The 27,510-nt window shown below is 43.5% G+C and overlaps 1 long non-coding RNA gene across 1 annotated transcript in view; it reads left to right on the plus strand.

The window, feature by feature from the left end:
- The first annotated feature begins 12,266 nt into the window (after positions 1-12,266).
- The window catches only part of LOC120409281, a 63,199-nt gene continuing 47,955 nt past the window's right edge, over positions 12,267-27,510 (plus strand). Inside the window, exons 1-2 of the long non-coding RNA XR_005601235.1 lie at positions 12,267-12,330; positions 12,970-13,080. This is a non-coding gene — a long non-coding RNA (uncharacterized LOC120409281). The remainder of the gene's footprint in view (positions 12,331-12,969; positions 13,081-27,510) is intronic.

Here is a 27,510-nt window from a genome sequence, read left to right on the forward strand (position 1 = left end):
AAAGGACAGGTTACAAACCTTAGTTAATAGTTCCGCAACTTCACATTTGAGTTCCTTCAGAACTCTTGGGTGAATGCCATCTGGTCCCGGTGACTTGTTAATGTTGAGTTTATCAATTAATTCCAAAACCTCCTCTAGTGACACTTCAATCTGTGACAGTTCCTCAGATTTGTCACCTACAAAAGCCAGCTCAGGTTTGGGAATCTCCCTAACATCCTCAGCCGTGAAGACTGAAGCAAAGAATCCATTTAGTTTCTCCGCAATGACTTTATCGTCTTTAAGTGCTCCTTTTGTATTTTGATCATCAAGGGGCCCCACTGGTTGTTTAGCAGGCTTCCTGCTTCTGATGTACTTACAAAACATTTTGTTATTACCTTTGGCGTTTTTGGCTAGCCGTTCTTCAAACTCCTCTTTGGCTTTTCTTATTACACTCTTGCACTTAAGTTGGCAGTGTTTGTGCTCCTTTCTATTTGCCTCACTAGGATTTGACTTCCACTTTTTAAAGGAAGTCTTTTTATCTCTCACTGCTTCTTTTACATGGTTGTTAAGCCACGGTGGCTCTTTTTTAGTTCTTTTACTGTGTTTCTTAATTTGGGGTATACATTGAAGTTGGGCCTCTATTATGGTGTCTTTAAAAAGGGCCCACGCAACTTGCAGGGATTTCACTTTAGTCACTGTACCTTTTAACTTTTGTCTAACTAACCCCCTCATTTTTGTATAGTTCCCCCTTTTGAAATTAAATGCCACAGTGTTGGGCAGTTGAGGTGTTCTTCCCACCACAGGGATGTTGAATGCTATTGTATTATGGTCACTATTTCCAAGCGGTCCTGCTATAGTTACCTCTTGGACCAGCTCCTGCGCTCCACTCAGGATTAAATCTAGAGTTGCCTCTCCCCTTGTGGGTTCCTGTACCAGCTGCTCCATGAAGCAGTCATTTAAAGTATCGAGAAATTTTATCTCTGCATTTCGTCCTGAAGTGAAATGTTCCCAGTCAATATGGGGATAATTGAAACCCCTCACTATTATTGGGTTCTTAATTTTGATAGCCTCTCTAATTTCCCTTAGCATTTCATCACCACTATTACTGTCCTGGTCAGGTGGTCAATAATAGATCCCTAATGTTACATTTTTATTAGAGCATGGAATTTCTATCCATAGAGATTCTATGGAACATGTGGATTCGCTTAAGGTTTTTACTTCATTTGAATCCACATTTTCTTTCACATATAGTGCCACTTCTCCCCCCGCACGACCTGTTCTGTCCTTCCGATATATTTTTGTACCCCGGAATGATTGTGTCCCATTGATTGCTCTCATTCCACCAGGTTTCTGTGATGCCTATTATGTCAATATCCTCCTTTATCAAAAGGCACTCTAGTTCACCCATCTTATTATTTAGACTTCTAGCATTTGTGTACAAGCACATTAAAAACCTGTCCCTGTTTATTTGTCTGCCCTTTTCTGATGTGCCAGATTCTTTTTTATGTGACTGTTTATCATCTGACCCAGCCCTTACATTATACTCTCCAGTCCTCTGCTCCTGACATCATAGTAAGTGATGAAGGGTTAGAGGGCGCTGAGAACTGCCTGGGTTCCATAACTTGTCATTTCCTGATGTGGCACCCAGGTCTGTGTTTTTAACAACTCGAGAACATGTAGTATTGCTTTGGTGTTTAGCTGAATCACACTTAGCTCTTTTTATTCAAGCTTTTTGTTTGTGAATATTTTAAAGTTCAGTGGTGGTGAGTGTTTTGTTTTGTTTTTCCAAGCTGCTTCAAGCATTTCTCAGGCTCTCAGCTGTATACTGATGTTTCAAAAGTATTAATCTCACTGAAGCAATGTCCTGTTTATCATCAGTGAGAGTGTATTAAGTGATATCTACATTGTCTTACTGCTTTTTCCAGATTCCAAGGCCACAAGGGTCCAATGTGATCATCTAGTCTGACCCCCTGTATAACACAGGCCATAGAACTCTCGTACAATAATTCCTTTTGAGCTAAAGCATTTTAAAAAATCAATCTGTGATGGAGCAGATAGCTCACCCCCCACCAGTGGCAGGAAGAGGGATAATGAGAGCTTGTGAACCCAACTGTCCCCTCCCCACTACACCTTCAGCAAATGTCAGGCATGGAGAGAGGGGAGTTAAAAGGAAGAACCCTAGCTCAGTTCAGGGGTGCCCAGGAAGGAGACTAACGCTCTACTTCGCCTGATGTGAGAGAAGCCTGGTTGCAGGCCAGAGACTGAGCTAGTTTGCTTACTGGCTGAGCCCCTGCTACAGGGGATGACCAAGAGGTAGCTGGAAGCAGAGATTGTTTGGAAGCAAACCCTGAATAGAAAGACATGGTCCCACCAAGGGTTCATTGGATGACTAGGAGAAATCAATTTTTTTATTTACAAGTGTCACATAGGCAACTGAGGCATTGGTGTGGATTTCTTTACTTCATTATCATATTCTGTAACCACAAAAAGTATATGAAATCTAGTATTTTAGTAACCTACTGAGTTCATGGAAGTATTAATATTCTTTTAATAATGTTTAAAGAAACTCTGTCCTATCCATACTGGTGAACTTGTGCCAGCAAGGGTATGTCTGCACTACAATTTAAAACCAATGACTGGACCATGCCATCTGACTTGAGCTCACGAGGTTCGGGCGAAGGGGCTTTTTAATCGCCGTGTAGGCATTTGGGTTTGATTGCAGCCTGAGCTCTGGGATGCGCCCACCTCACAGGGTCCTAGACCTTGGGTTCCAGCCTGAGCCTGAACGTTTGCACCACAAATAAAGATCTCCTTAGCCCTAGCCTCACGAGCCTGAGTCAGCTGGCAGGGGCCAGCCATGAGTTTTTTGCTGTGTAGACCTAGACTTAAGGTCTAATTTTATCGGATGGTCTTAAACTTCTAATCTGAATACATCTTTCACATTGACTGGAAAGTTAATGAACCTTCAAAGCAAATGAGTTTCTATCACTAAGTAAATGAGGCAGAGGAACAGGATGATATTACAAGGTATCGAAGGGCAGCTGGTCTTATTATTCCAGTAGCTTTTTTCAGCCCCTTCATTCTTTTTAATAATTTTTGCTGAATTATCTTGCTTAAGGACTTCTGGGCAACAAATACTCAAAGATTAAACTAATATCTTTTTAATCTACTTATCTGATATAGGGCCACATACTAAAACTTAATATCTTTTATATTTTCTTTAAAATAAATGCCAACAGGTAAACAGAACATGTTAAACATACCCTAATTATTGAGGTCACTGTGTACCCCAAATCCTTAGGTTGCCAGTAGCATGCCTGATGTAACAGAGGCAAGCACTGTAGGTGCTTCAGCAGCTAGGCCTTGTAGGCAGTAGCCCTGGTGGATCCCAATAACCATTCCATGCCCAACTGCTGCTGCTCCCCCATAAGTCCCACGCGGACCTGCACCCAGGTAAGATGTCCAGCAGTCACAGCCTGTTCCAGATGCAGCTCTGTCTGCAGTTCCTGGGGCTTCTTTCCAGTTCCCTGCTGCCATGCAGCTCCCACACTCACAAACAGAGCCTGGCCACTTTGCAGTTCAGCACCTCACCCCTGACCTGGTACAGGGAAGGGGAAATGCAATGGACAGTGGAATGATCCCAAATGTGGTTCTTACTTAGCCAGGAGGAAGGAGATATGCAATGAGGAGCATAGGTGCTGACTCCATGGGTGCTCCAGCTCTGGAACACCAAAGGAAAAAAATTAACGGGTGCTTAGCACCTACTGGCAGCCAAGCTCCCCCCCTTCCTCCAGCGCCTCCCACCCGCCCGTGTCTTACACCCACCCCAATCAACTCCTCCCCCTCCCTCCCTGCGCCTCCTGCATGCCAAGGGAACAGCTGTTTCGTGGGTGCAGGAGGCACTGGGAGGGAGGGGGAGAAGCAGGGACAGGGCGTGCTCGAGGGAGAGGGGTGGGATGAGCCAGGGCGGGTTGGGGGCTTGGAGGAAGGGGTGGAGTGGGGGTAGGCCTGGGATGGAGATGGGGGATCGAGCATCCTCTGGGTAGAGAGGAAGTCAATGCCTATGATGGGGAGGGTGCTGCTGAGAATTGTAGTCCCCTGCTTTGCAGATCCATCACAACATATTTGGAAATCACGCATGTATCTTAGGGCTGGTTGAAAAATTGTAGTTGAAATTCTTTTTTAATAGAATATTGGATTTTGACAAAATAATTTTTCACCGAAAGTGTCTTCTTTCCATGGAAATATCTTGATTTATCATTAAAAAACTGAACTCCATAAAACCAAAATATTTGTATGAAAACTGAAATACTTTGACTAGGAAACACCGCCATGGTTCCTCACGGTAGTTGTACTTCACTTACCTGATGACCGTGATGAAGTGCAGCCATTGGATGCACTGCCTCCCCTCAACATAGTGCATCATAGGAGATGTAGCCCAACCCGGAAGCTTGGCATGTAGAGCAAAATGGGTGCATAAGGCATCTGAACCAAAACTCCTGAGGCAACACATTGGCATTTCTCAATCAAAATGTTTCAGTTTTTGACTGTTCATGAAGTCAATATGTTCCTGGGAGGGGTGGGGAGGATGGGAATTCTGAGCAGCTCTAAGGAGAAAACATATTTCAAAGTGCTGATCATTAAGACACTTAATTTAGTATTACTAAAGAATATTGGACAGTTCCTTAGCTGTGTGCTGAGTTTATACTCTGTGTTACTTAGCGGAAGAGTGGGAGGAATAGATGACTGACCAGGGTGGGTAGCCAAACTTACTTGCCCTCCAAGCTGCATATGACAATCTTCAGAAGTTTGAGAGACAGGGCATACCAGCTGGGGCTTGGGGCTTCAGCCCTGTGCAGTTGGCCTGTCAGGGCTTGGGGCTTCAGACCCATGCCTGCTGAAGCTCTGAGCCCCAGAAGGCACACCCTGGGGGGCTGAAGCCCAGAGACCTCCTTCTCGCTGGGCAGAAGCCAGAGGCGACATGGGGGGGGAATACGACCAGGTGACCCCCCCGGATTTTTGCCAGGGTTTGTTGGCCCTGCTTAGTCATATGGTGCTGCTGGGCCCCATCCCTGCACAGCAGCTGCTGGAGTCTGCAGGCTGGGAGCTGTGGCCGTGGGGAGAGGCAGCAGTAAACAGCTGGGAGCTGCAGAGAAAGCCACTGCTTTTGCTGCTGCCTCTCCACACAGAGCTAACACCTGGGAGCTGCAGGGAGGGGTGCTGAGGGCAAGAGGGGGTATGTGCCTGGTGGGGCATGACTCAAGCTGTTGGGAGGGGGAACCTTTAAATTGTGCCCTCCACTCTCAGCAGGCACCAGTTGTCTCTGGCAGAAGCTCCTTGCCCCACCACCCAGCCACAGGGAAGAAGCCCCAAGCTCCCCCTCCCTCGAGCCTTGTATGCAGAGAATGGTTGGGAGTGTGGGGGGGGGGCTCCGCGAGCCGCACTTTAACTGTAAAAAGCCGTGGTTTAGCCACCCCTGGACAACTCTGACTTTTCTGTCTCCTCCTCAATCCTGCACTGGCCTGAGGCCTAAATAGTGCCTGGCATATTTTAGAGTGTCCTATAGGAAGTACTGCCAATTCAGCTAAAAATCAGGCAAAGAGCTGTGCACTCCACTCTGCTCCCTCCTGCACCTGGCATTCCCCTTACTGCCATTTCCCCCACATCCAATATGGAGTGGGTGGTGTAGAGCCAGCTAGTCATTGCTGATTCTGCGCCACTCAAGGTTTCACCTTGGTCTGAGGTTACCCTAACTCCGTCAGCAGGAATCCTTAAAGTGTCCCTATGGATAACCAGGCCTAAGAATCGGGTTCTACATGTCACTGGTGTATAAATTTCAGAGTAGCAGCCGTGTTAGTCTGTATCTGCAAAAAGAACAGGAGTCCTTGTGGCACCTTAGAGACTAACATTTATTTGAGCATAAGCTTTCGTGGGCTACAGCCCACTTCTTCGGATGCATACAGTGGAAAATACAGTAGGAAGATATATATATACACACAGAGAACATGAAACAATGGGTGTTACCATGCACACTATAAGGAGAGTGATCAGTTAAGGTGAGCTATTATCAGCAGGAAAGAAAAAGAACTGTTTGTAGTGGTAATGAAAATGGCCCATTTCCAGCAATTGACAAGGAGATGTGAGGAACTGTAGAGGTGGGGGGAAATAAGCATGGGGAAATAGTTTTACTTTGTGTAATGGCCCATCCACTCCCAGTCTTTATTCAAGCCTACTTTGATGGTGTCCAATTTGCAAATTAATTCAGCAGTCTCTCCTTGGAGTCTGTTTTTGAAATGTTTTTGTTGTAATATTGTGACTTTTAGGTCTGTAATCAAGTGGTCAGGGAGATTGAAGTGTTCTCCAACTGGTTTTTGAATGTTATAATTCTTGACGTCTGATTTGTGTCCATTTATTCTTTTATGTAGAGACATGTACACAGGGCCGGCTCCAGACCCCAGCGCGGCAAGCATGCGCGTGGGGGCGGCCCTTTCCCGGGGGGGCGGCAGGCTGGGCCGGTGGACCTGCCGCAGTCATGCCTGCGGGAGGTCCACCGGAGTCCCGGGACGACCGGACCTGCCGCAGGCACGACTGCTGCGGAGGGAGCGCTAGTCCCGCGGCTCGGCTGGACCTCCCGCAGGCATGACTGCGGCAGCTCAAGCGGAGCCGCTGGACCTGCGAACCGTCCGCAGCCGCGGGAGGTCCAGCCGAGCCACGCGACCAGCGGACCCTCTGCAGTCATGCCCGCGGGAGGTCCGCTGCTCCCGCGGCTCCGGGGCGCCTCCCGCGCATGACTGCTTGGGGCGGCCAAAAAGGTAGAGCCGCCCCTGCATGTACATGCATCCGATGAAGTGGGCTGTAGCCCACGAAAGCTTATGCTCAAATAAATTTGTTAGTCTCTAAGGTGTCACAAGTACTCCTGTTCTTTTTATTGGTGTATAGAGTAATCTTGTACAAATATTACACATGTAAAGGGGAGGGGAAAGGAACAATAAATGAGTCAGAGAGTGAAGGATTGAGACAGAGAATGCAGTATGCAGCTGGTAATGGCAAAGTCCTCTTCAATGAGCGTGTGGAGCTATGCAGATTCACCCCAGCCAAGGATCTGGGCCACAGTTTTTTCCTATAGATTTTATGTGTGTTGAAAGCTTTAATGGCTACATTGAATATCAAGTTGTATAATACACCGGTGCGCTCCTGCTGTCCTGCTTTCTTGCTGCCCACCTGCTGGCTGCCTGATATTGACTTGCCAGTCACCTTGTCAAGTGGTTTAGAATTTACATACTAAATGTAAAAGGAGAAAGAGGAAAAGAGAGTAGAGAAGGAAGAGTGACAGGAACACCCCCTTCTGTTATTATGCCAACTCCAGTGGAAGCTTCTGGTTACCATGGCCTGCACATGATAAGAATATTTTGTATAAGCTTAAAGGACAGATAAATATTCAGGGCAAGATAATTAGTCCACCCTCTTTCTATATCAATTCTCTGGAATAGCTCTTGCTGAAGCTGTTTCTGCACAAGTAGCCTCATGATGATCCCACTGCCAACACTGAGCCATTGTGTGTGTATTTATTTGCTGGAAAGTACCAAGTAAAATTCCAGTTCACAGAAACAAGTAGGTGTCAAGTCTCCAGGTAAATATCAAATGATATCCTAATTTAAACATTTTATTGTTGTATTTGGGGTTCTTTCCCCAGCTAAATAGTCCAGTGGTGTAACAGGGAATTGTTTAAATTAATGTTAAATGGCAAGAGTCTCGCTAAGGCTATGCCTACACTACAGACCTTACAGTGGCACAGCTGTCCCACTGCAGCTGCACCGCTGTAAGGTCTCTCATGTAGCAGATCTATAGAGAGCTCTCCCATCGGCATAATTAAACCACCCCTAATGAACAGTGGTCCACACCAGTACTTTTGTTGGTTAAACTTATGTCAGTTGGGGGGTATTTTTTCACACCCCTGACTGACAAAAGTTTTACCAGCAAAAGTGCTAGTGTAGACATAGCCTACATATATTCATTGTCATGTATGAAGACATCATTCAGAACTGAACTGAGCCATGCAAGGGAATCTCCATAAACTGAAGTAACATTAAAAAAAAGTGGTATTTTCCCTGGTATGTAGCAGAAGAGATTAACTCATATCTGCATGTAGTAATCTTAATGATGTATGGATTCCTGGTTGATGATTCAAAGACGACCCAATGTTCCAAATTCTTCAGGAGAGCTGGCAATTTTTCGAGAGACATTATTAAGGGCACAAGAGCAAACTATCCCAATGTATAGGAAAGATAGGAAGTATGGTAAGAGACCACCCTGGATTACTCAGGAGATATTCAGTCACCTGAAACTCAAAAAAGAGACATACAAAAAGTGGAAGCTAGGTCAAATTATGAAGGATTAATATATTTTAAAAAACCCACATGCATGTAGGGACAAAATTAGAAAGGCCAAGTGATACAATGTATCAGAGGTGTAGCCATGTTAGTCTGTATCCACAAAAACAACAAGGAGTCGGGTGGCACCTTAAAGACTAACAGATTTAATGGGCATAAGCTTTTGTGGGTAAAAACCCCACTTCTTCAGATGCATGGAGTGAAAATTACAGAAACAGGTATAAATATATATTGGCACATGAAGAGAAGGGAGTTACCTTACAAGTGGAGAACCAGTGTTGAAGGCCAATTTAGTCAGAGTGGATGTGGTTTACTCCCAATAATTGAGGAGGAGGTGTCAATACCAAAAGAGGGAAAATTGCTTTTATAGTGAAGCAACCATTCCCAGTCCCTATTCAAACCCAAATTGATGGTGTGAAGTTTGCAAATGAATTGTAGCTCAGCAGTTTCTCTTTGAAGTCTATTTTGGAAGTTATTTTGTTGAAGAATGGCTACTTTTAAATCTGTTATTGAGTGTTCAGGGAGATTGAAGTGTTTCACTGGCTTTTGTATGTTACCGTTCCTGATGTCTGATTTGTGTCGTAGAGACATAAAAGGATAAATGGATATCCTCAAGTTGGCACGGCCTGATGAAATACGTCCTCAAATATTTATAGAACTGTCTGAAGAGATCTCTGAGACATTAGCAGTTATCTTTCAGAAACTGTGGAGGACGGGAGACATCCTAGAGGACTGGAAAAGGGCAATATAGTACCTATCTGATGACAGCCTGTACCCTTATGTTCATCCTTTGTTCATAACTTGTTTTTAAGAACAGGTTAGACAAACACCTATCAGGAACAATCTAGATAATACTTAGTCCTGCCTCAGTGCAGGGCACTAGACTAGATGACATATTGAGGTCCCTTCCAGTCCTACATTTCTATGATTCTATAAAGTGAAGTCAGTCTTTCAGACTTATTAAGAAAGTACTGTCCTGTGAGATTTTATCATCTATGCAGACACCAGAAATTACTGAAACTTTGAGAGCTTTTAAAGCTTGTTAGGTCCTTCGAGCAATTTGAGATTTCCTGTGTTCCCTCCTACACAGGGGCCTGAACTAGAACACTGGCTGTGCATCCCTTGATATTTTGGGATGGTTCAGGTCTGGATTCAGATTTGCACATCAGCTGATATTTTCAACGCTGCCAACTGGGAACTGGGCATTCAAATCACTTACCACATTGGTGTCCGTGAATCTGCCTCTTTGGTCAACCAGGCCCTGCATAATGATGGAATTAGTACCCTTTTCAGTTTATGTACTCAGACCTTCTTTGCAGAGGGCAAACTGTGGGCACGAGTCCCCCTGATAGCTCTTGGGCAGTTTGGGAAGCCCATTCCCTCACAGCTGGTAATTATTTCAGGAACACTGCTAATGCCCACCACCTTTGGGTAAGCCACAGTCCTGATTGCCTCACCAACCACCACTACCACACACCCCCAGAGTTGGCTTGCCAACTGGTTAGCCATGGACCTATAGCAGTCAGGGGTAACTAGCTTCCAGATGACTACAGTGACCCGCTTTTGGACAGGGATGGCCTCCCTCATACATGCGTCTTGATGTTGGTGTCCAGAAGTGCTGGTCTACATAGGGGGGAACTGTGGTTTTGGCAACTGACATAAGCAGCATCAGCTGGGTTGCAGATACCATGTCTGTACACCCTTCAAAAGGTGCCTTCAATAGAACAAATAGTGCCACTGAAATGTCCATCAGCATCTCTCAGATGCTGTGCCTGATTCCCAAAATAGGAGTGAAAGTGTGAGCAGGAGAAGGTCTTCCACCAGTGCTGGATCCATGTTGCTAGCTTTGGTTGCAGGGAGCTCTCACCACCCAGAAATGGTTCAGCTGGTGGTCAAGTGCTGCGGGATGGACAGATGAGATCTACCAAAACACACCATGAAACAAGCCCTAGAGTAGCTACAGCTCACAAGGGCACTAAGAACTCTGGGATACATCCCCCCCAAAAAGCCACAGTGTCTGACTCATGTCAGCATAGCTCAGTATGGATGCACTGGCATGGGTATGAGGCTCGCATAGCAATGCAGGGTGGGCACTGAAATCTGAGCTTGGCAACAAGTCTGCAGGTATGGGTCACACAGGCTCTGGTTTAATATGCAGAGTATATATACCCTTAGGCAGCTTTGCAAATCTCCACCTTTGTTTCTCTGGCCTGTCATTCTACAGAGAAGTCTGCAGGAGAATATCAGATGCAAAATCCCTCACCTGTTGGGGGAATTCAGCTCCAAATTCATCGCTTGGGCCCAATGCTAATTTAAATGGCAAAATAGTGTATTTCTAATGGAACAGCCTTACAGGGAACATAAATGCATCGTTTGTTAAATAAATCATGCAGAGGGGGCCCCTTGGGGTGATTTCACAGTGGGAGTAAGTACAGTCATAATAAAAGACTCAAGTGACTGCTTTAGGAATATGGAAGCTCAGAATCTGTAATCTTCTGCTGTGCTCAAGAATGAGACTCTTTGGTTTTAAAAGAGCAACTATAAAACACTTTAGTTTTTAAAAATTATGCTCTTTAAAATCAAAATCAGTCACAGAGCAAGGACTCAATTTTCTAGTGCTAGAGGGGGAAGAGTAACAGGGCATTTGAAAAACTGTACGTGTGCACACAAATAGGTACTGGTATTTACGGACACAAAGCCAGGTATAAAGCATTTTTTAGTTCGCTCAACACACCTCTCAAAACTCAGCCCTACAAGTTCAAACATAAAAAGTATTTGTTTCTAGGTTTAAAGGGAAAAATAATTTGTTCCTTCTATACATTTTCTTCTAGTTGGAATGCCTGTACTAAACTCCTTCTGATTTCTGGGCCGCTATTGTTTTGTTGACTTAACTCAGTGGAATCCAGTACCATTTGTAACCCTTCTTGCCTAGGTGTGAGATGCTAATTTAAAGGCTTACAGAATAGAGAGTTATTTATATTTAAATTAAAAGAAACAACAAAACAAAACGGAACCAAAAGTCAAGTCTCTATTAGAGAGCACAGTGTATGTTGCCTCTTTAATGTGCTACAACAATCTACCTCACAAAATGGCAGCTGCTTTTGAAACAGCAGTATCCTAGAAATTTAAACTATAGTATGCAGAAAACAAAATCATTGTAGTTCCCTTGCTACCAGAGCATGCCCCACAGAGAGAATAACTATTAAAAGTTACAGTAGCTGTTGCTGTATCTCAAGTGATGGAGATTCCACTTTTATATCAGGGTTGGTGGTTCAAAGCTGTAGCACCACTTCTGTGCCAGGAAAGAGAACTAATGTGCCTGTTAATTCACTCCACTTTAAAAACAAACAAACAAACATTAAATATATTCTTCCCTAAAATATATTTAATATGACCAATTTTTTTCTACTTTCTCTCTTTTTGAATTTGAAAACTCAGCCCCCAAATAGTTTTAACTGAATCACTTTTAAAGGGATTCACTTTTCACTCAAGAAGAGAAACCAACTGTATTTTTGCTCTGGATTAAATCTAGTTCAGTGTTTGATCTGTAATGGAGCAACCCACAGTGCATCAGAGGAAAGTCTGAAACTCCCATAGTACACCTCTTCTGTGTTTTGGGGTTGGGAAGGGAATATCTCCTGAAATAATCATGAAAACTGTTAGTAGCGAATGAGTTCCAAATAGCTTGTTGTGGAAAGGCTCCAAGCAAAGAAAAGGTGAAATATACCATGTTGGTTGAAATATGAAGTCCTGTCTCACCATGCTAATGGAGTCTTTGACACCTGCTTCTACCCACAACAAGAGGAGAGTGTGCCTGTAAACATTAAACCTGGAAGGGGTGCTGTTCGCACTGTGAAAGGATTCTCACTTGACTCTGAATCTGTCTCGATGTTGCAACAGACTGTTAGCTTCAGGGAACAGATGGAGAGAATTTGGGCACCACAGACTCTGAAAGCCAAAGGTTGGTATTAGCAGACAAGGATTATTTAATGTTACCAATATTGAAATTATTTGAAATTGAGTCCTATAGCAGAGCTTTACACATCACAGCTGGGTCGGAGACAGCAGAAATTCTCCTCTTTGTCTTCATGTTTCTTTTTATAAAAACCATTATTTTGGTTGTGGATGTGGCTGTTAGTGGAGGAACAACAGCTGACCAAATATCCTGAAGATGAGATAATTTTCATCCTTGGATAAGGAAAAGGAAATAGGGTTGACAGATCGACACAATCATTTAGGGGTGCAAGTGCTTATCCATCTTGTACCATAGCTATCGGACAAGGCAGGGTCTGTGGAATACAGTAAGCCCTCAAATCTAGCAAATATCCGGATACTGTGCCCCATTCTTAGTTATGTGTTGTACAATCTATGCATAAAAGATTATGTTTAGAATGCAATGTTGAATACTTAAAAAAAAAAAAAACCTCCCTGAACTCCTTGACATACAGATAGAGTATACCTACAATTACATTTCTTTCTGGGGTGGGGGATCAGGGCCCTTTTGTCATGCTGTGTATTCCTTGTGGGGGGGGGCAAAGATAGGAGCAGTCAATGAAATCCTCTGAGTACAGGGACTGCAATTCTCTTTTGCCTTTCTCAGGCTATGCAATATGGGGAGTGGATTTCTTCTGCCTTCTCCACCCTCCTGCTCCTCATTGTACTCCCGAGTAAGAGTCAGGCAGAAGTTGATCCTGAATATACATGTGATCAGGTAATTAAAGACCATATTATAATTTACATGCACATGAGGAAGAGAGAAAATTGCATATGCAGTGTGGCAACTTCTTAATATAGCTAGAGAACAAGAAGAGCTATGTTCTGGTTTGTAATGGCAACCTTAACTTAGCACCCAACATAGCTGCAGCCACAAGTTGTCAATATTCTTTGACTTTTTCCCACCATTTTGCAGTGGGCTATTACTGCTCGGTCTAGACATAGATAATCTGTTGTCTGCGGATAGGCTGCATATGCCAGGGCTTTTGTCAAACTTCTTTCTGCTTTGCTTGGCAAAAGATTTGGAGGAGGATGGTAGAAATGAATCAGGCAAAGAGTTTATTTCATGTTTTTGGTGTTCATTTGATTTTGCAACTTTCCCAACCTTTTGTGCAGCTTTCTGATGTATTACCATTGCCATTTTGAAACCTTTATCTTATGGCACTCAGGTATAATGTTCATGCAAAGAAGCAAGCACAAATGTAGTTCATTGTTTATATTTCTAGATTTCTAAAGATTTCACCACCATAAACACCAGAATGTGTGAAATATGTCTGATAAAACTATGTGAATAGACGTTTACCATGCTCTTGTAAAGCTAAGGGGGGTGGGCAACATTTTGAAAAGCCTTTTAGTTACTTGGGAGCCTAAGTTCTATTTGGTGCTTTTAGAAAAATTTGTCCAGGGAAGACTGCCCTTGTGTGTTAATTCAGTGGTTACTATTTATGTTGGTACTTACCACGGTGTGGTACCACAGATACCATGGTCTATCCCTAAAAAATAACAGCAATACCCAAGTAGTGAGGTTAACTCTAAGGCCATCATTCTAGGAGCTAATAAAGGATAATGAACACACTCAGTCCTTCATGCTTGAACTGATCAAAATGAGTACACGTGGACCTGCAAAGGGATCTATATTGGTACACATGCATCTATATTTTGAATGAGAAATGAATCTGTAAAAAATCAAAAGTCAAGAGAATTCATGGCCATTGTAACACAGCAGGATATGTCTGGGTCAAACAGTGAACTCCATTTTGTACTGTAACCTCCATTTCGGATCAGAAACTCCATTTTGCGCTATGTGCTGAACTCACATCTAATATTGCCCAAGGCAAAGTTATTATGGTGCATTCCAGTCAGCTATGCTTGCCCAGGAAAGTTGTTTGACGCCTCACTGATGACATCTCAGAGTTCCTCCTTCACTATAACAATCTAAGGCCATTGACTATGATTGTTCCATTGGGATAGGCTGGTAGTTGAGGGAAAATAGACTCTCTATGCAGGAACCCGGAAAGGGGGAAAGGGACAAGCATGCCAGTGGTGCACATGGCAAAACGCAACAGACAATATTTAAGAAGGAGTGCTTGGGCGGTGGTGAGAGTGCATCATTCATTGCACATGTAAAGAGATTGGTCTGTAGCGTGAGAGAGAAGTCAGGAGGGACTCCCCCTAGCCTGAAACACTGACAAGACCTTGGACTCAGAACATCTGACATCGGACTCAGGAGTTAAGTCTCAAGACTTTTGTATTGTGCATAGATCTGTAACTCCAGTGCTTTTTAAAGAGTAAAACATCTGTAGTTAAGAAATTGCTTTGCTAAGCCTGTGTTCCTTGCCTTCCTGCCACGTTGTTCCTGATGGGTTTGAAATAGAAGACAGAGCGCTCACAGCTAAGTGAAACTCTGAGGGACTGTGTATTGGAAACTAGGGAGCTTACAAGGTCTGAAACACTGGTTCCAGGGTCTAGGGCAGCTGGACTGCAAAGGCCCATGGCTCAAGGCAGGGCTCAGATAAGACATCTGTACCTGGGACTGAGCCCTAGAGACGCAGAGCTAGGAACATGATTAGACTCAGTTTAGACCCACTTGACTTGGAAGCACGTGGCAGCCATCATTTGGATCTACTCATAACAGATTGGTGATCATACAGCAGGTTCTAGGCCAGGTTGTAACAACAATTAAAAACAGAGACGTTCTTTTCTGCCTAATTTACTAGACCAGGCTCTTCAAAGTATCTGACTTCCTTTTAGGTGAATCAATTATTCACTGCAAATAGTTCTAATAATTAACTTGTGAAACCCACAGCTGAAGGATATTATTGGTGCAAACCATGTAGCTTAATGAGATCTACATGAAAAGGATTTATATGAATATGTAATATCTGCAGTTATCCAATTAAGATAAAAAAATTAAGCCTATCAGTATTCATACTTATTGGCAAAAAGTGATCACCAACTGGGTGGAGAAATGTAAAGCAAGTTTTAATCCTTCATATAATGCATCATTGGCTTCTGTAACTGATAAAAGACAAAATATTGGATTAAATGGGCCATAATCTGATCCTGAGAGGAAACCCCTGTTTTCCTCCTCTTGAGTAAAAAGTGAATCCTTTTTAAAGTGATTGCAAAAGCACAAAAGGACAGAAAGATTTAAGAAGGAGTAAATAAAATAGAACAGTGCAGCCAACTCACATAGTTTCCATGTCATATTCTCACAGTCTAACATTCTGTTCTCTCCAAGTAGGAAATAACAATATAATGTACAGCCCTGTCACTCCTGCTATTAATATCTTGGAATGCATCCAGAAGCACATGGGTACAGAGGAATATGCTGTTCCTCCTAATCACATAAATGTTTAGCTGTTTTTCTTTACAAGATTGAATCTAGATCTCTTTTGTATGCCACATGCAAAGGTCTTAATTTTCCTTCTGCCCAGGGTCATGACCAATCACATTGCAGTTTTAAAGCAGAGTTAAAGTGAAGCAGAGTACTGTATGTTCCAAAACAATGCATGAGCTATTTTTAGCACACTAGTCTTAAAAAAAAAATACACGGAAAAAGGGAAAGAAAAAAACAGAAAACCAAACTGGACTATGTTGGAAACAAGTCGTCTTTCTGTAAACAGAAGGTACATGTTTAATTACCCTAGGAAATGGCTAGCAGTTTAAGATTCTAGTTTTAAATCCCCTAGATTCCCTGGTACAACAGGCTCATAACAAAACAGGGTAAAGCTTCTAAAGTACATGAATGGAGTGCTACACAGGTCTTTTGGTCCTCTTCAGGGGCACCCCACCGCCCTGCTGCACCTTGCCCTAGTGCTGCCCCTATAAAGAGATCTTAAGGTATGTCTACAATACTGGACAGATCGATGGGCAGTGATCGATCCAGCGGGGGTCCATTTATCGTGTCTAATATAGATGCGATAAATCGATCACTCTAGCGTCAACTCCAGTACTCCACCTCAATGAGAAGCGCAAGGGGAATCTACGGGAGAGCGTTTCCTGTTGACATACTGCAGTGAAGACACCGCAGTAAGTAGATCTAAGTCAGGGGTCAGCAACTTCTGGCACACGGCTCACCAGGGTAAGCACCCTGGTGGGCTGGCCCAGTTTGTTTATCTGCCGCGTTGGCAGGCTTGGCCGATCGCAGCTCCCACTGGCCGCGGTTCGCCGTCCCAGGTCAATGGGGGCGGTGGGAAGCGACGCGGGCGAGTGGGCTTACCCTGGCGAGCCGCGTGCCAGAGGTTGCCGACCGCGATCTAAGTACATCGACTTTAGCTATGTTATTCACGTAGTTGAAGTTGCGTAACTTAGATCGATCTCCCCCCATAGTGTAGACCAGCCCTTAGTCACAGCAGCCTAGAGTGTCTCAGTAGGGGGGCGTTCATGAAGGGGTACAATCCCAGCTCATTAGTTGCACCTGAGCTCAGCAAAGCTCAGCACCTTAAAGACGCGTGGGTTACTCCGTTGTAGAAGGGAGAAAGGGACTTTACTGAACAAAAACCAGGCTGTGTGACAACATGGGGGCTGGAGCTAGGGGTGCTGGGTGTCTTCAAGTGGTTTCCATTATATACTGGGTTTACAGTTTGGTCCAATGGCTCTCAGCGCCATGACTATATAAACTGTTCCAGCAGCCCTGGTTGTGAAACTCCAGGTAAATATCAGAGCTGCCCTGTTTGTTGTTGTGGGTTGTAAGGGTTTTTCCTCTCTGGTTGACACTGGATGTGGTGTTAGAGGTTATGGGAATGCAAAGTGAAAGAGAAAGTGTCCCAGAGGTGAGGTGCTGCCTGTAGTCATCTCTCAGGGAACAGGCACTTATTGTGAGTGCTCTGCCAGCATTAAAAACAATGGTTGGGTTTTATTATAATGTAGTTTTGGCTCATTCATTTGGATAGCCCCAGAGGTACAATATCTCTGTTTACCCACTGTATGGCTTTATGGAAAGGATGCAGCCAAGGCCTTTTTCCAAGCTTGTATTATTCTGGTTACACCTGGAAGCCCAGAAAAGATCTGTGTGTTCAAACTTGAGCCTCCTCTGAGCTCTCTATCCTGTGCCACTCAATTATAGAATCATAGAATATCAGGGTTGGAAGGGACCTCAGGAGACCATCTAGTCCAACCCCCTGCTCAAAGCAGGACCAATCCCCAGACAGATTTTTCATCCCAGATCCCTAAATGGCCCCCTCAAGGGCTGAACTCACAACCCTGGGTTTAGCAGGCCAATGCTCAAACCACTGAGCTATCATTCATGACATATTTTGCAAATTATTTAGTGAACTAATTTGCATATGACAACAAACTTCAGCTCATGGTCTGCACACCCTGGCCCAATCAGTGGTGGTCTAGGCATCTGCCCAAAGCTAGTTAGCTTTGGCTGAGGAAGAGGGGAGAATGGTTGAGTATCCTAGGGATGAGTGGGGGTGCTGGGTGTCTGTAGTTGTCTGGGACATGTAGATGGGTGCTGAACTAGATCTGTGTGATGGGCCTGCCAGATGCAATGGGCTCATATAAGATAAATGATATTTGACAGCCCTGCAGACTATGCCACTGTCTCATGTACTGAAAGATTTACAGTGTGGCAAGTTTGGCCAAACCTCTGTTCTTTATGAAAAGTGTCAGAGGATCTTTCACGGCCACGCTGAGCCAAACACTGACCAACCACAATTGTTAAACAAACAAAATCCTTTACAACTCCCCATCCCAGACGTGAATTAGAACATTTATATGATAGGGTTTTTAACATCGTTCAAATGCTGTATTGGAAAAAGTAAACCTTTTTATTACTAACATAAATGATCACAAGAATATCACAAGGCAACGGAAGTGCCTGGGGACAAAATTAATACTTAACTCCTTCAATGGGGTGAATTGGAGACTCTGTGTGAAAGCCTTTGACTAAAATAAAAGTCTCTGTGTGTTATTACATTGCTGCTGACCGAGTTTGTTTGGGAGCGTATGAGCTGGGGAGATCACAGATATCTGACAGCCCAAGGGAGAAGACTTGCACCCAGCAGTTTAAGACTGTTATTGAAAAAGTGACAAATAGCTTAAGGGTTTTTCCCTTCTAAGGGTATGGCTACACTTGCAGCTGTACAGCACTGGGAGTTAAAGCTGTCTTCGTACAGCTGAGTAGGGAAAGCGCTGCAGTGTGGCCACACTGACAGTTAGCAGCGCACTGTCGTGGCCACATTTGCAGCATCTGCAGCGGCATTGGGAGCGGTGCATTATGGACAGCTATCCCAGCATTCAAGTGGCTGCAGCTTGCTTTTCAAAAGAGCGGGGTGGGGTGGAGTGTGACAGGGAGCGTGGGGGAGAGAGAGAGAGTGGATTTTTGGAGCCAACACTCCGTCAGCAGCTGCCTTGCAAGTTCTGACCCATTCACTGAAAGCAAATAGCCTTCTTTGTTTTTTTCCCTTACAGACCAGATAAGCAGCCTCCCCAAAACGGACCCCCCTTCTTCCCTCCCGCATGCCGCGCTGCTTCTCTCCTCAAGCCCCTTCCTTCCCCTCTCTTCAAGCAAACACTAGCTGCGGGTGTTCCAAAGGGAGCTCATTCACAGCAAACAGTAGCTGTGTTTGTTTTTTAGATAAGCAGCTCCGGGAGCCCGGAGTTCACAAACAGAGGCAAACAACAAAACAAACAGAGGCATCACAACAAAACAAAGAGCGTAATCTTTACTTAAAAGCATTATGGGAAGGTTCCGGAGGTCAGTTACAGCGTAGTAAGATTATTCCCTGTTTACACTGGCACCCCAGTGCTGCAGCAGCAGCAGCAGTACTATTCTCTTTATTCCTCTTGTGGAGGTGGCGTACAACCAGCACTCTAGCCAGGGAGATACAGCGCTGTATGTGCCTTGCAAGTGTGGACAGGGAGTGAGTTATAGTGCTGTAAAGCCACCACCAGCGCTCTAACTCTCAAGTGTAGCCAAGGCCTAAGTGTTTGCCACAAGAGGAATTGGATGGGAGCTTGTTTTCCTTTAATCAAATCTTTGGTTTTCAAAAGCCAATATTTGTACAGAAGTGTTATTAGTTATTAATTGATGATAAATTATGGGTTAGATGGTGTCTGGTCCTTTCTACCCACAGTAAAGTAGTGGAGATGGATACAGTCAGTCTTCCCCACCATGTGCCAATGAGAACATGGTCAGCTACAACGGCAATCTTTATGTTTTTCAGAGTGCAAAGACTGCTCAGAAATATGGATAGGGTGGAGATGGGAGAAGAGCCATATGAATAACTGATTTGCTGGTAGTTCCAAAAAGTTTTTTAAAACAAATTGCTTCAGGTTGAACCGAAACCCAAATTTTTCAGAATTTTTGGCAAATCAATGTGTGAGAAAAAAATAATTTTGAATTGAATTAAATGTTTTGCTTTCTGGCATTTTTAACCTTTTTTAATAAAAGGAAAGGAAATGAATGGCTAGATTCTTAAAACCAAGGAGGAGGTGGTGGTGACCCCCCTGAATTCCTAATAGCCAGATGATTAGGGCACTGTGATGGGATGTGGGAGACCCAGGTTTGACTCTCTGTTCTGGAGGGGCCCTAAAATCTGAGTGTCTGCCCTCCCAGGTAAGTGTCCTAACTACTAGGCTATAAAATCATTCTACCTCTGGCTATTCAAGTATTTTATACAAGTGTCAACAGGAGAGATCCATGTAACATGGTGGCAGCAGAACTTTAAATGTTCTCACCCACCCTACAAGAAATAGCAATTTACTTGAATGGACTCATTTCTCTGGCTGGCCATCTTGTGTTCCATAAGCAAGATTAAAATCAGTTACTCTGACCACCACATTTCGTTCTTTATGAAGTTAGTGGGTCACACTGTACCTGGCTAGAACCAGCTGTGCAGGAACTGGGTCAGCATCCACATCCAGCCAGGTCTTACAAAGGCCACATCAGCGTGACAGGCCAGGAAAGAATTGTGCAGGCAGCCGATGGTAAAAGCTAGACCACCACAAAAATTTACAATTACATTTAAAAACAGTAATCGGAGGTTTTCACATTTGTATTTCCATGTTGTGAAATTGTTCCAGTTTCATGGAAAATCTGCTTAGATCAATAAGGTCACAAACAAAAACAAGGGGAGAGAGGCAGAACACCCTCACTCTCCCTCCCAGTCTCTACGCCAGGCAGACTGCCCCTCACACACTACAAACCACTAAAAAACAACTAAGAACTCTCACTACTAAACAACAAAAGAAACGGAGTGTGCACTCTCCCAATCTGTTCTACTGGACAAAGCAACAGAAGTTGGTTCAATAAAAGATATTACCTCACCCACCTTGTCTCTGTCATATCCTGGGACCAACATGCTACAACAACATTGCAAACAACTATGGAACAAAAACACAACACTCTCTATACACCCACCCACCCTGAACTCGCACTCCTGAAAACACTTTGAGAACACAGCCTCTAATGGAGGAAGGAGAAGGGAGGGAGAGGAGTAAAGCACAAAATACTTATGCTTAACCCAACATACAGCTCTCTATCACAAACACCTTCAGCTAGCTGTTGGCCTTAGAAACAGCTGGTGTTGCCGCTTAAAGCACATAGGTGAAATTGACATCTAAAAGTGTACTCAGAGCTAATTAACAGCAGCAGTTGAAGATCATAAATGTATGTGGTTGAAAACATGTCAGGCAATCTTGCTGGCAAGAAGACAAGAAACACTTGCTTTCACTGCTGCTGTTAGGAATCTGTACTGGGCTAGTTTAATGACTTAGGCTGAAAGAGAATGGCAGGTAAGCAATTATCCAGTGCAGTAAGTCAGAACCCTGGGAGGAGCTAGGGGAGAAAAACTGAGTTAGAAGGAGAGGAGCTCTATCAAGGAAATACACATTTGTAATAGGGTGATTACACACCTATACAATGCATGGGGAGATATAGGTGCCTCAGAATGGGATTCACCAAAGCCAGCACACTAGGCAGCTCCCCCACTTTACTAGCTGGTGAGGGGTCTTCATTATATAATAAGAGAACCATTGGGCCAGAGGGAGAGCACGCACAAACATGAGAATGACTCTGTAGCCTGCTGGGTAGAGTACTCAGGTGGGAGGTGAGAGACCCCAGGATCCAGTCCCCCTGTTCCAATGACTTTTAAAAAATATTTTCCCACAGTGGAACAGATAGGGTTGCCAACTTTCTAATCACACAAAACCAAACCCCCTTGCCCTGCCCCCTGCCCCGAGGCCCCGCCCCTTCTCTGAGGCCCCGACCCTGCTCGTTCCCTCCCCCACCCTCCATCACTCACTCTCCCCCCACTGTCACTCACTTTCACTGGGCTGGGGCAGGGGGTTGGGATGCGGGAGAGGGGTGAGGGCTCCATCTGGGGTGCAGGCTCTGGGTGAGGCCAGAAATGAGGGGTTCAGGGTGCAGGAGAGGGCTCTGGGCAGGGCCCCAGGGTTTCGGAGTGTGGAAGCAGGTGCGGGCTCCATCTGGGTTTGGGGTGCATCTGGGTTTGGGGTGCATCTGGGGTCCATCTGGGTTTGGGGTGCAGGAGAGGGCTCTGGGGCAGGGTGTTGTGAGGGTGCGGGCTGCAGGAGGGAGTTTGGGTGTGGGAGGGGACTCTGGGTTGGAGCAGGTGGTTGGGGTGCAGGATAAGGTTCAAGATGCAGGGTCCCGGCAGCGCTTACCATGGCTCCCGGGAGGTGGCCACCAGGTCCTGAAGCCCCTAGAAGCATTGCCGGCCAGGGAGGCTCCGCGAGCTGCCCCCACCCCGATGGCCAGCTCCACAGCTCCCATTGGCTGTGAACCACAACCGATGGGAACTGCGGGGGCAGCCAGGGAGGCTCCACATGCTACCCTTGCGCCTGCAGGTGCCGCTTCTGCAGCTCCCATTGGTTGTGGTTCACAGCCAATGGGAGCTGCGCAAGGATCCTCCCTGGCTGCCCATGCATCTAGGGGCTTCAGGGACCTGGCTGCACTGCCAACTGGACTTTTAACGGCCCGGTCGGTAGTACCGACTGGAGCTGCCAAGGTCCCTTTTTGACTGGGCATTCCGGTCAAAAACCAGACACCTGGCAACCCTAGGAACAGCTTGAACAGGAGAGACTGAGGGAGCCACCATATCAGAACATCCCATAATCCAGTGGTTAGAACACTCACCTGAGTTGTGGCACATCCCTGGTCAAATTCCTTTTCCCCCTTAGTTAGTGTGGGGACTTGAATTGGTGGTCTCCCACATCCCAGCTGAGAACCCTAGCCACTGGGCTAAAAGTTATGAGGAAAGTGCTTCTCCTCCATCTGTTTTGTGTAAGCTCATCTGTAGGGTCCTGATCCAACAGAAAAGCTCTATGCCGGCTTGGGCCCTGCAGACAAGTTAGACCGAGGAATTCCCATCTTTTCATGGTTCATGCATTGCTCTGAGGCTTAAGTGTGTGGATAGCTGATGTAGGGCTGCAGTGTGTGTGCACAGAGGCAAACACATAGGCAAAAATTTAGGCACCTACAGGTTCAGCGGCAGCTGAGGAGGAGCTTTGTGAATCCCAGTGGGGCCTGATTCTGGGATTTTGGTGCCTAAAATGGCAGTTTTGTACCTAAATCCTTTTGTGAATCGAGCCCAGAGTTCAGCTGCCCGAAGACTCTAGATTGTGCTGAAGCAGCTCATTATTGTGCTCATTACTCTTTTCTGAAAAGGAAGCCTTTTAGACACAGGGTGTTTAGCTAGCAAGACTGTCAACATCAAGGAATGGTTTCCTGAGCATGGACATATCTGCTTCCTTTATGGAAGTGGGCCCTGTTTCCTCCGGCAATGAGACACTGACATTCCAGCAGCAGAGTCAATACTCAATATAACAACCGGCTACATACTGACCACTCGTCCTACACCAGCTTTATTTTCCTGTGTTTGACATTATGCATATCTTCATGCTTCCAGAGGGCATAACCTTTTTTATTGTGTTTGTACTGTTATTAGGTAGCATCCAGTTGCCTTATGGGGACAGGGGATGTTTCCTTTTGTAAAGGAAAATATTATTGTTTGTATCTATGGCAGATTTTGTGCTATAAGGCTGAATTTAGAATTGATTAGTATAATTCTTGAATTAGTATAATGTTCGTCTAACAGACTTTACATACAGAAAAAATGTGCATCTCTGTTATGCTAGAATTCTTTGAAAATGTTAGTAAAATAGTAGAGAAAGATGACTCATACCTAATTTATTTGGGCTTTTAAAATGCTGTTGATGAGCAATCGGAGGTGATTAATAAATAAACGAATGATCATGGGATAAGCAGCAAAGTCTCATAAAGGATTAAAAACTGCTTAGTTTATAAGGATAAAAAATTGGAATCTGAAAAAATGGTGTGAAAAACTTTCCCCGTTTTTTCTCCAACCAGCTTTACTAGTTAAGCAATAAGAAGCAAGAAGTTGTAATGACTAATTGCTGCTAAGTGAATAGTGATTAATCCTGAGGAAGGATGTTGGAACTGGTGCTATTTAATGTTCCACAGGAGGGAGTGGTCAGTGAATTTAAGGCCCAAATCCTTGGTAGGTGTAAATCGGCAAATCAATGGAGCTACAGTAATTTACACCAGCTGTGGATTTGGCCCCATATTTGGTGTCGATGCTGTGGTTGGGTCAGTAAGGGTCATGAAAGAGGGTGAGACTCTCCAGACAGACTTAAACCCATTTAAAGGACTGGACACTACAACAACACATGAAATTCAATTTGGATTAAGTATATAAAAGTACACTAGTGAAAATAATCTAATTTTTTCATATGATTTTATTGTTATACAAATTCAGAGCAATCTACACGGGACCAAATTATGACTGCCCGTTTGCATGTGTGAGGTAATGTTACCTTTAGGGGTTTTTTTCACCAGCAAGGGAAAAGATGACCTCTGCAACATTTGTTTAGTGTGCAACAATCACAAACTGTGCTGTCCCTTTTATATAAGTGCTACAAGCTGCTTCAGGGGAAGAGGGACAATAACATACAGGCAAGAAATCAGAGGAAAATCTAAACACAGATTTAGTGTGTGGTTTTTAAAGTTGAATTTCATTGAAACGTGTCTGTATCTGCACAAAATCTGAATCTCAGGAAAATTCCTAGCCTTCTATCCAGTGAGTAAATAGTAAAGGTATTTTATCTTCATGCATATCTTTATACTGCTCCACAGAGTAATGTTATGTTTGACAAGACCAATATATATTTTACACAAAAAAAAATCTGTATAGGAACTTAATGGTGGTAGTTTTTAAAATGCCACTGAAGTCAAATCTAAAGCTCCTATTGCAGTGGTTCTCAGACTTTTGTACTGGTGATCCCTTTCACATACCAAGCCTCTGAGTGCGACCCCTCCCCCCCTTATAAAGAAAGACACTTTTTTAATATATTTAACACCATTATAAATGCTGGAGGGAAAGCAGGGTTTGGGTGGAGGCTGATAGCTCACAACCTCCCCATGTAATAACCTTGTGACCCCGAGGGGTCCTGACCCCCAGTTTGAGAACCCCTGTCAGATTGACATTAATGGGTGTGACTATGCCAACACTCAGTGCTGTTGAAAATAACACCCCAAATTTCTAATTCTGGTGGATGAAATTAACTCAAATGGTATTCATTCATATACAAACACTCCCAACTTCTTAATAAGAGTTAGGGCTTCTCTATACACAGGGATACTCAGCAAAATTAATCCAAATTAAGTGAAGATGTGAATTTAAAGTGGATTAGTTAAACTGCATTAAACCCTGGTGTGTGCACTTTTATTCAGAATTAATTCAGATTCAAATTTAATTCAGATTAATTTTCCTGAGTATTCCTGCGTAGGCAAGCCCTTAGTAGCTCAATAAATATCCTTGATACATCATCCTTAACTGCATGGCTAACAATAATGACAATAAAAATAACAATAATAACATTTCTCAAATGCATCCTTTTGGGGGTCTGATCCAAAGCCCATTAAAGTCAGTGAAAAGAATCCTATTAACTTCAATGGATTTTGAGTGTAATACAGCCATTTTTCCCCCCAGGGTAAAGTGAATAATATACATTGTGGATTTTATGGTCTTTACAACATTCTGGGAGGTCTAGGTATAATCCACACTCAGTAAATATACCATAATAAACAAATTTTGTATGGTCTGTCATTTGATTACTGTCCTTTGGTAAAAAGAGACAAGGTGGGTGAGTAGTATCTTTTATTGACCAAGTTTTGCTGTTGAGAGACAAGTTGTTGAGTACACAGAGCTGTTCAGTATATGCATTTTCATGTGGCATTACTAGAGTTAGCAAAATCATATTAGACGACTCTATCAGATGAATTTCACCATATTTTTAATAAATTATTTGATTAATTGTTTTCATTATTCATCCAATACTTAATGCTACTGATGTTACTAAAATCCCAGACTTCTATTTTGTCATGATTACTAAGTGTGACTTAAGCAGCAATTGCTTGAACTGCACAAAACAAAATGAATGTTTTGGTATCAGTTACAATAGATAATGTACTTTGTTAACGTAATAGGTATTTTATCATAGCATTTTCCTCAATCCTCGTGATTGCTAATCACAAAGGCCATACTAGCAGCTGATAAATCCTTCTTAGTAGATTTGATTATCTGAGTCTTTTTCTTAAGAATGATTCTTTGAGTTTGATTTTTCTACTTTAACCATGTTAGCAAAAGGTTATGGAAAGGCATGCACCCAGCAAATCCATTTGACTTTCCACTATACATTTCTGGGATGGGATTTGTGGATTTGCTTTCCACAAACACAAGCACGTCATGTGCTTGACTATCTAAAAGAAGGAAAAATTCCTCAGGTTTCCTATTTACCAAACCTCATATTCACCAAGTGCAATTTCCACACCTTTAATTATGCATCCTAGTGGAGTGCACTGGAGCGGAAGGGGGAGAAAGCTTTTACTCACAATAATTAATTGGCATGAATACAAACTTTAAACAATTCCTAAGGAAAGTGGTGCCTAGGCAGGAATCAGATTTAACTTGCTTGACTGTCATCCTATGACAATTAAAGGAGATGTATGTTTTTGGCATTTGAAAATAGTTAAGCATGCCTCTTTTTGCAGGTGATTATTTTTCTCTTTGCGCAAAGCACTTTGATGGTTCATGTAAAGGAAAACGTTCGCTGGTAGACTCCCTAAATGAAGAAAATACAATTCCTGTTGCAAAAGTGTACTCTTTTGAGATGTCAATATGTTATCCCTAAGATACCTTTCTAATTCTTTCTCCTTCACTTCATTTAATGATCCTATTCAAAGAAACTCCATCTACACGTCAATACCAGAAGATAAGTGCATTTTCTCTCTAAAAGATTTAAAAGGTATCTTATTCCATACATAACCAACTGGCTGCCAGAGTAATACATATGGATATCAATAAACAGGTTTATACAAATTGTAATTAAAAATAATCAAAACCCTGTTTGCAAATAGACAGAAATATGCACAGATTAAAATGTGACTCCAAAGAAAATGGCACCCAAAATACCAGCACCTGCAATTTAACAATTGAGACACCCCTACAGAAGTTCAGATGTTCTATATAAATGTATTCTGTAGATTAAACAGCTTAGATGAGGCCAGAGCTCTCAAATACACCACATTTTGCGGGACATCCTGCATTTCAGTTGTATTGGGGGATGCAAGGGAATGTCGGCCTAACTAGCCACACTGGTGATCTAGGACAGTGGTTCTCAGGGGTATTCAGAGATCTTCCAGGAGTACATCAACTCATCTAGATGTTTGCCTAGTTTGATAACAGGCTACATAAAAAGTATGAGCAAAGTCAGTACAAACTAAAATTTCATACAGACAATGACTTGTTTATACTGCTCTATATACTACACACTGAAGTATAAGTATAATATTTATATTCCAATTGATTTATAATTATATGGTAAAATGAGAAAATAAGCAATATTTCAGTAATAGTGTGGCTGTGACACTTTTGTATTTGTATGTCTGATTTTGTAAGCAAGTAGTTTTTAAGTGAGGTGAAACTTGGGAGCAGACATACCAAATGCACAGAAAAAACATGCAGAAATCGGGCTTGTTTTTGGCTTACTTGGCTTGTGAGTCGCTTTTTTGCCAGTTTTTGGCTTGTAGCTTGTTGCTTGTTTGGCTTGTAGCTTGTTGCTTCCTTTTTTTTGATTGGCTCCCAGCAAGCAGGGG

This window comes from Mauremys reevesii, linkage group 1, assembly GCF_016161935.1.
Source record: "Mauremys reevesii isolate NIE-2019 linkage group 1, ASM1616193v1, whole genome shotgun sequence".
NCBI classification, from domain to species: domain Eukaryota; kingdom Metazoa; phylum Chordata; order Testudines; family Geoemydidae; genus Mauremys; species Mauremys reevesii.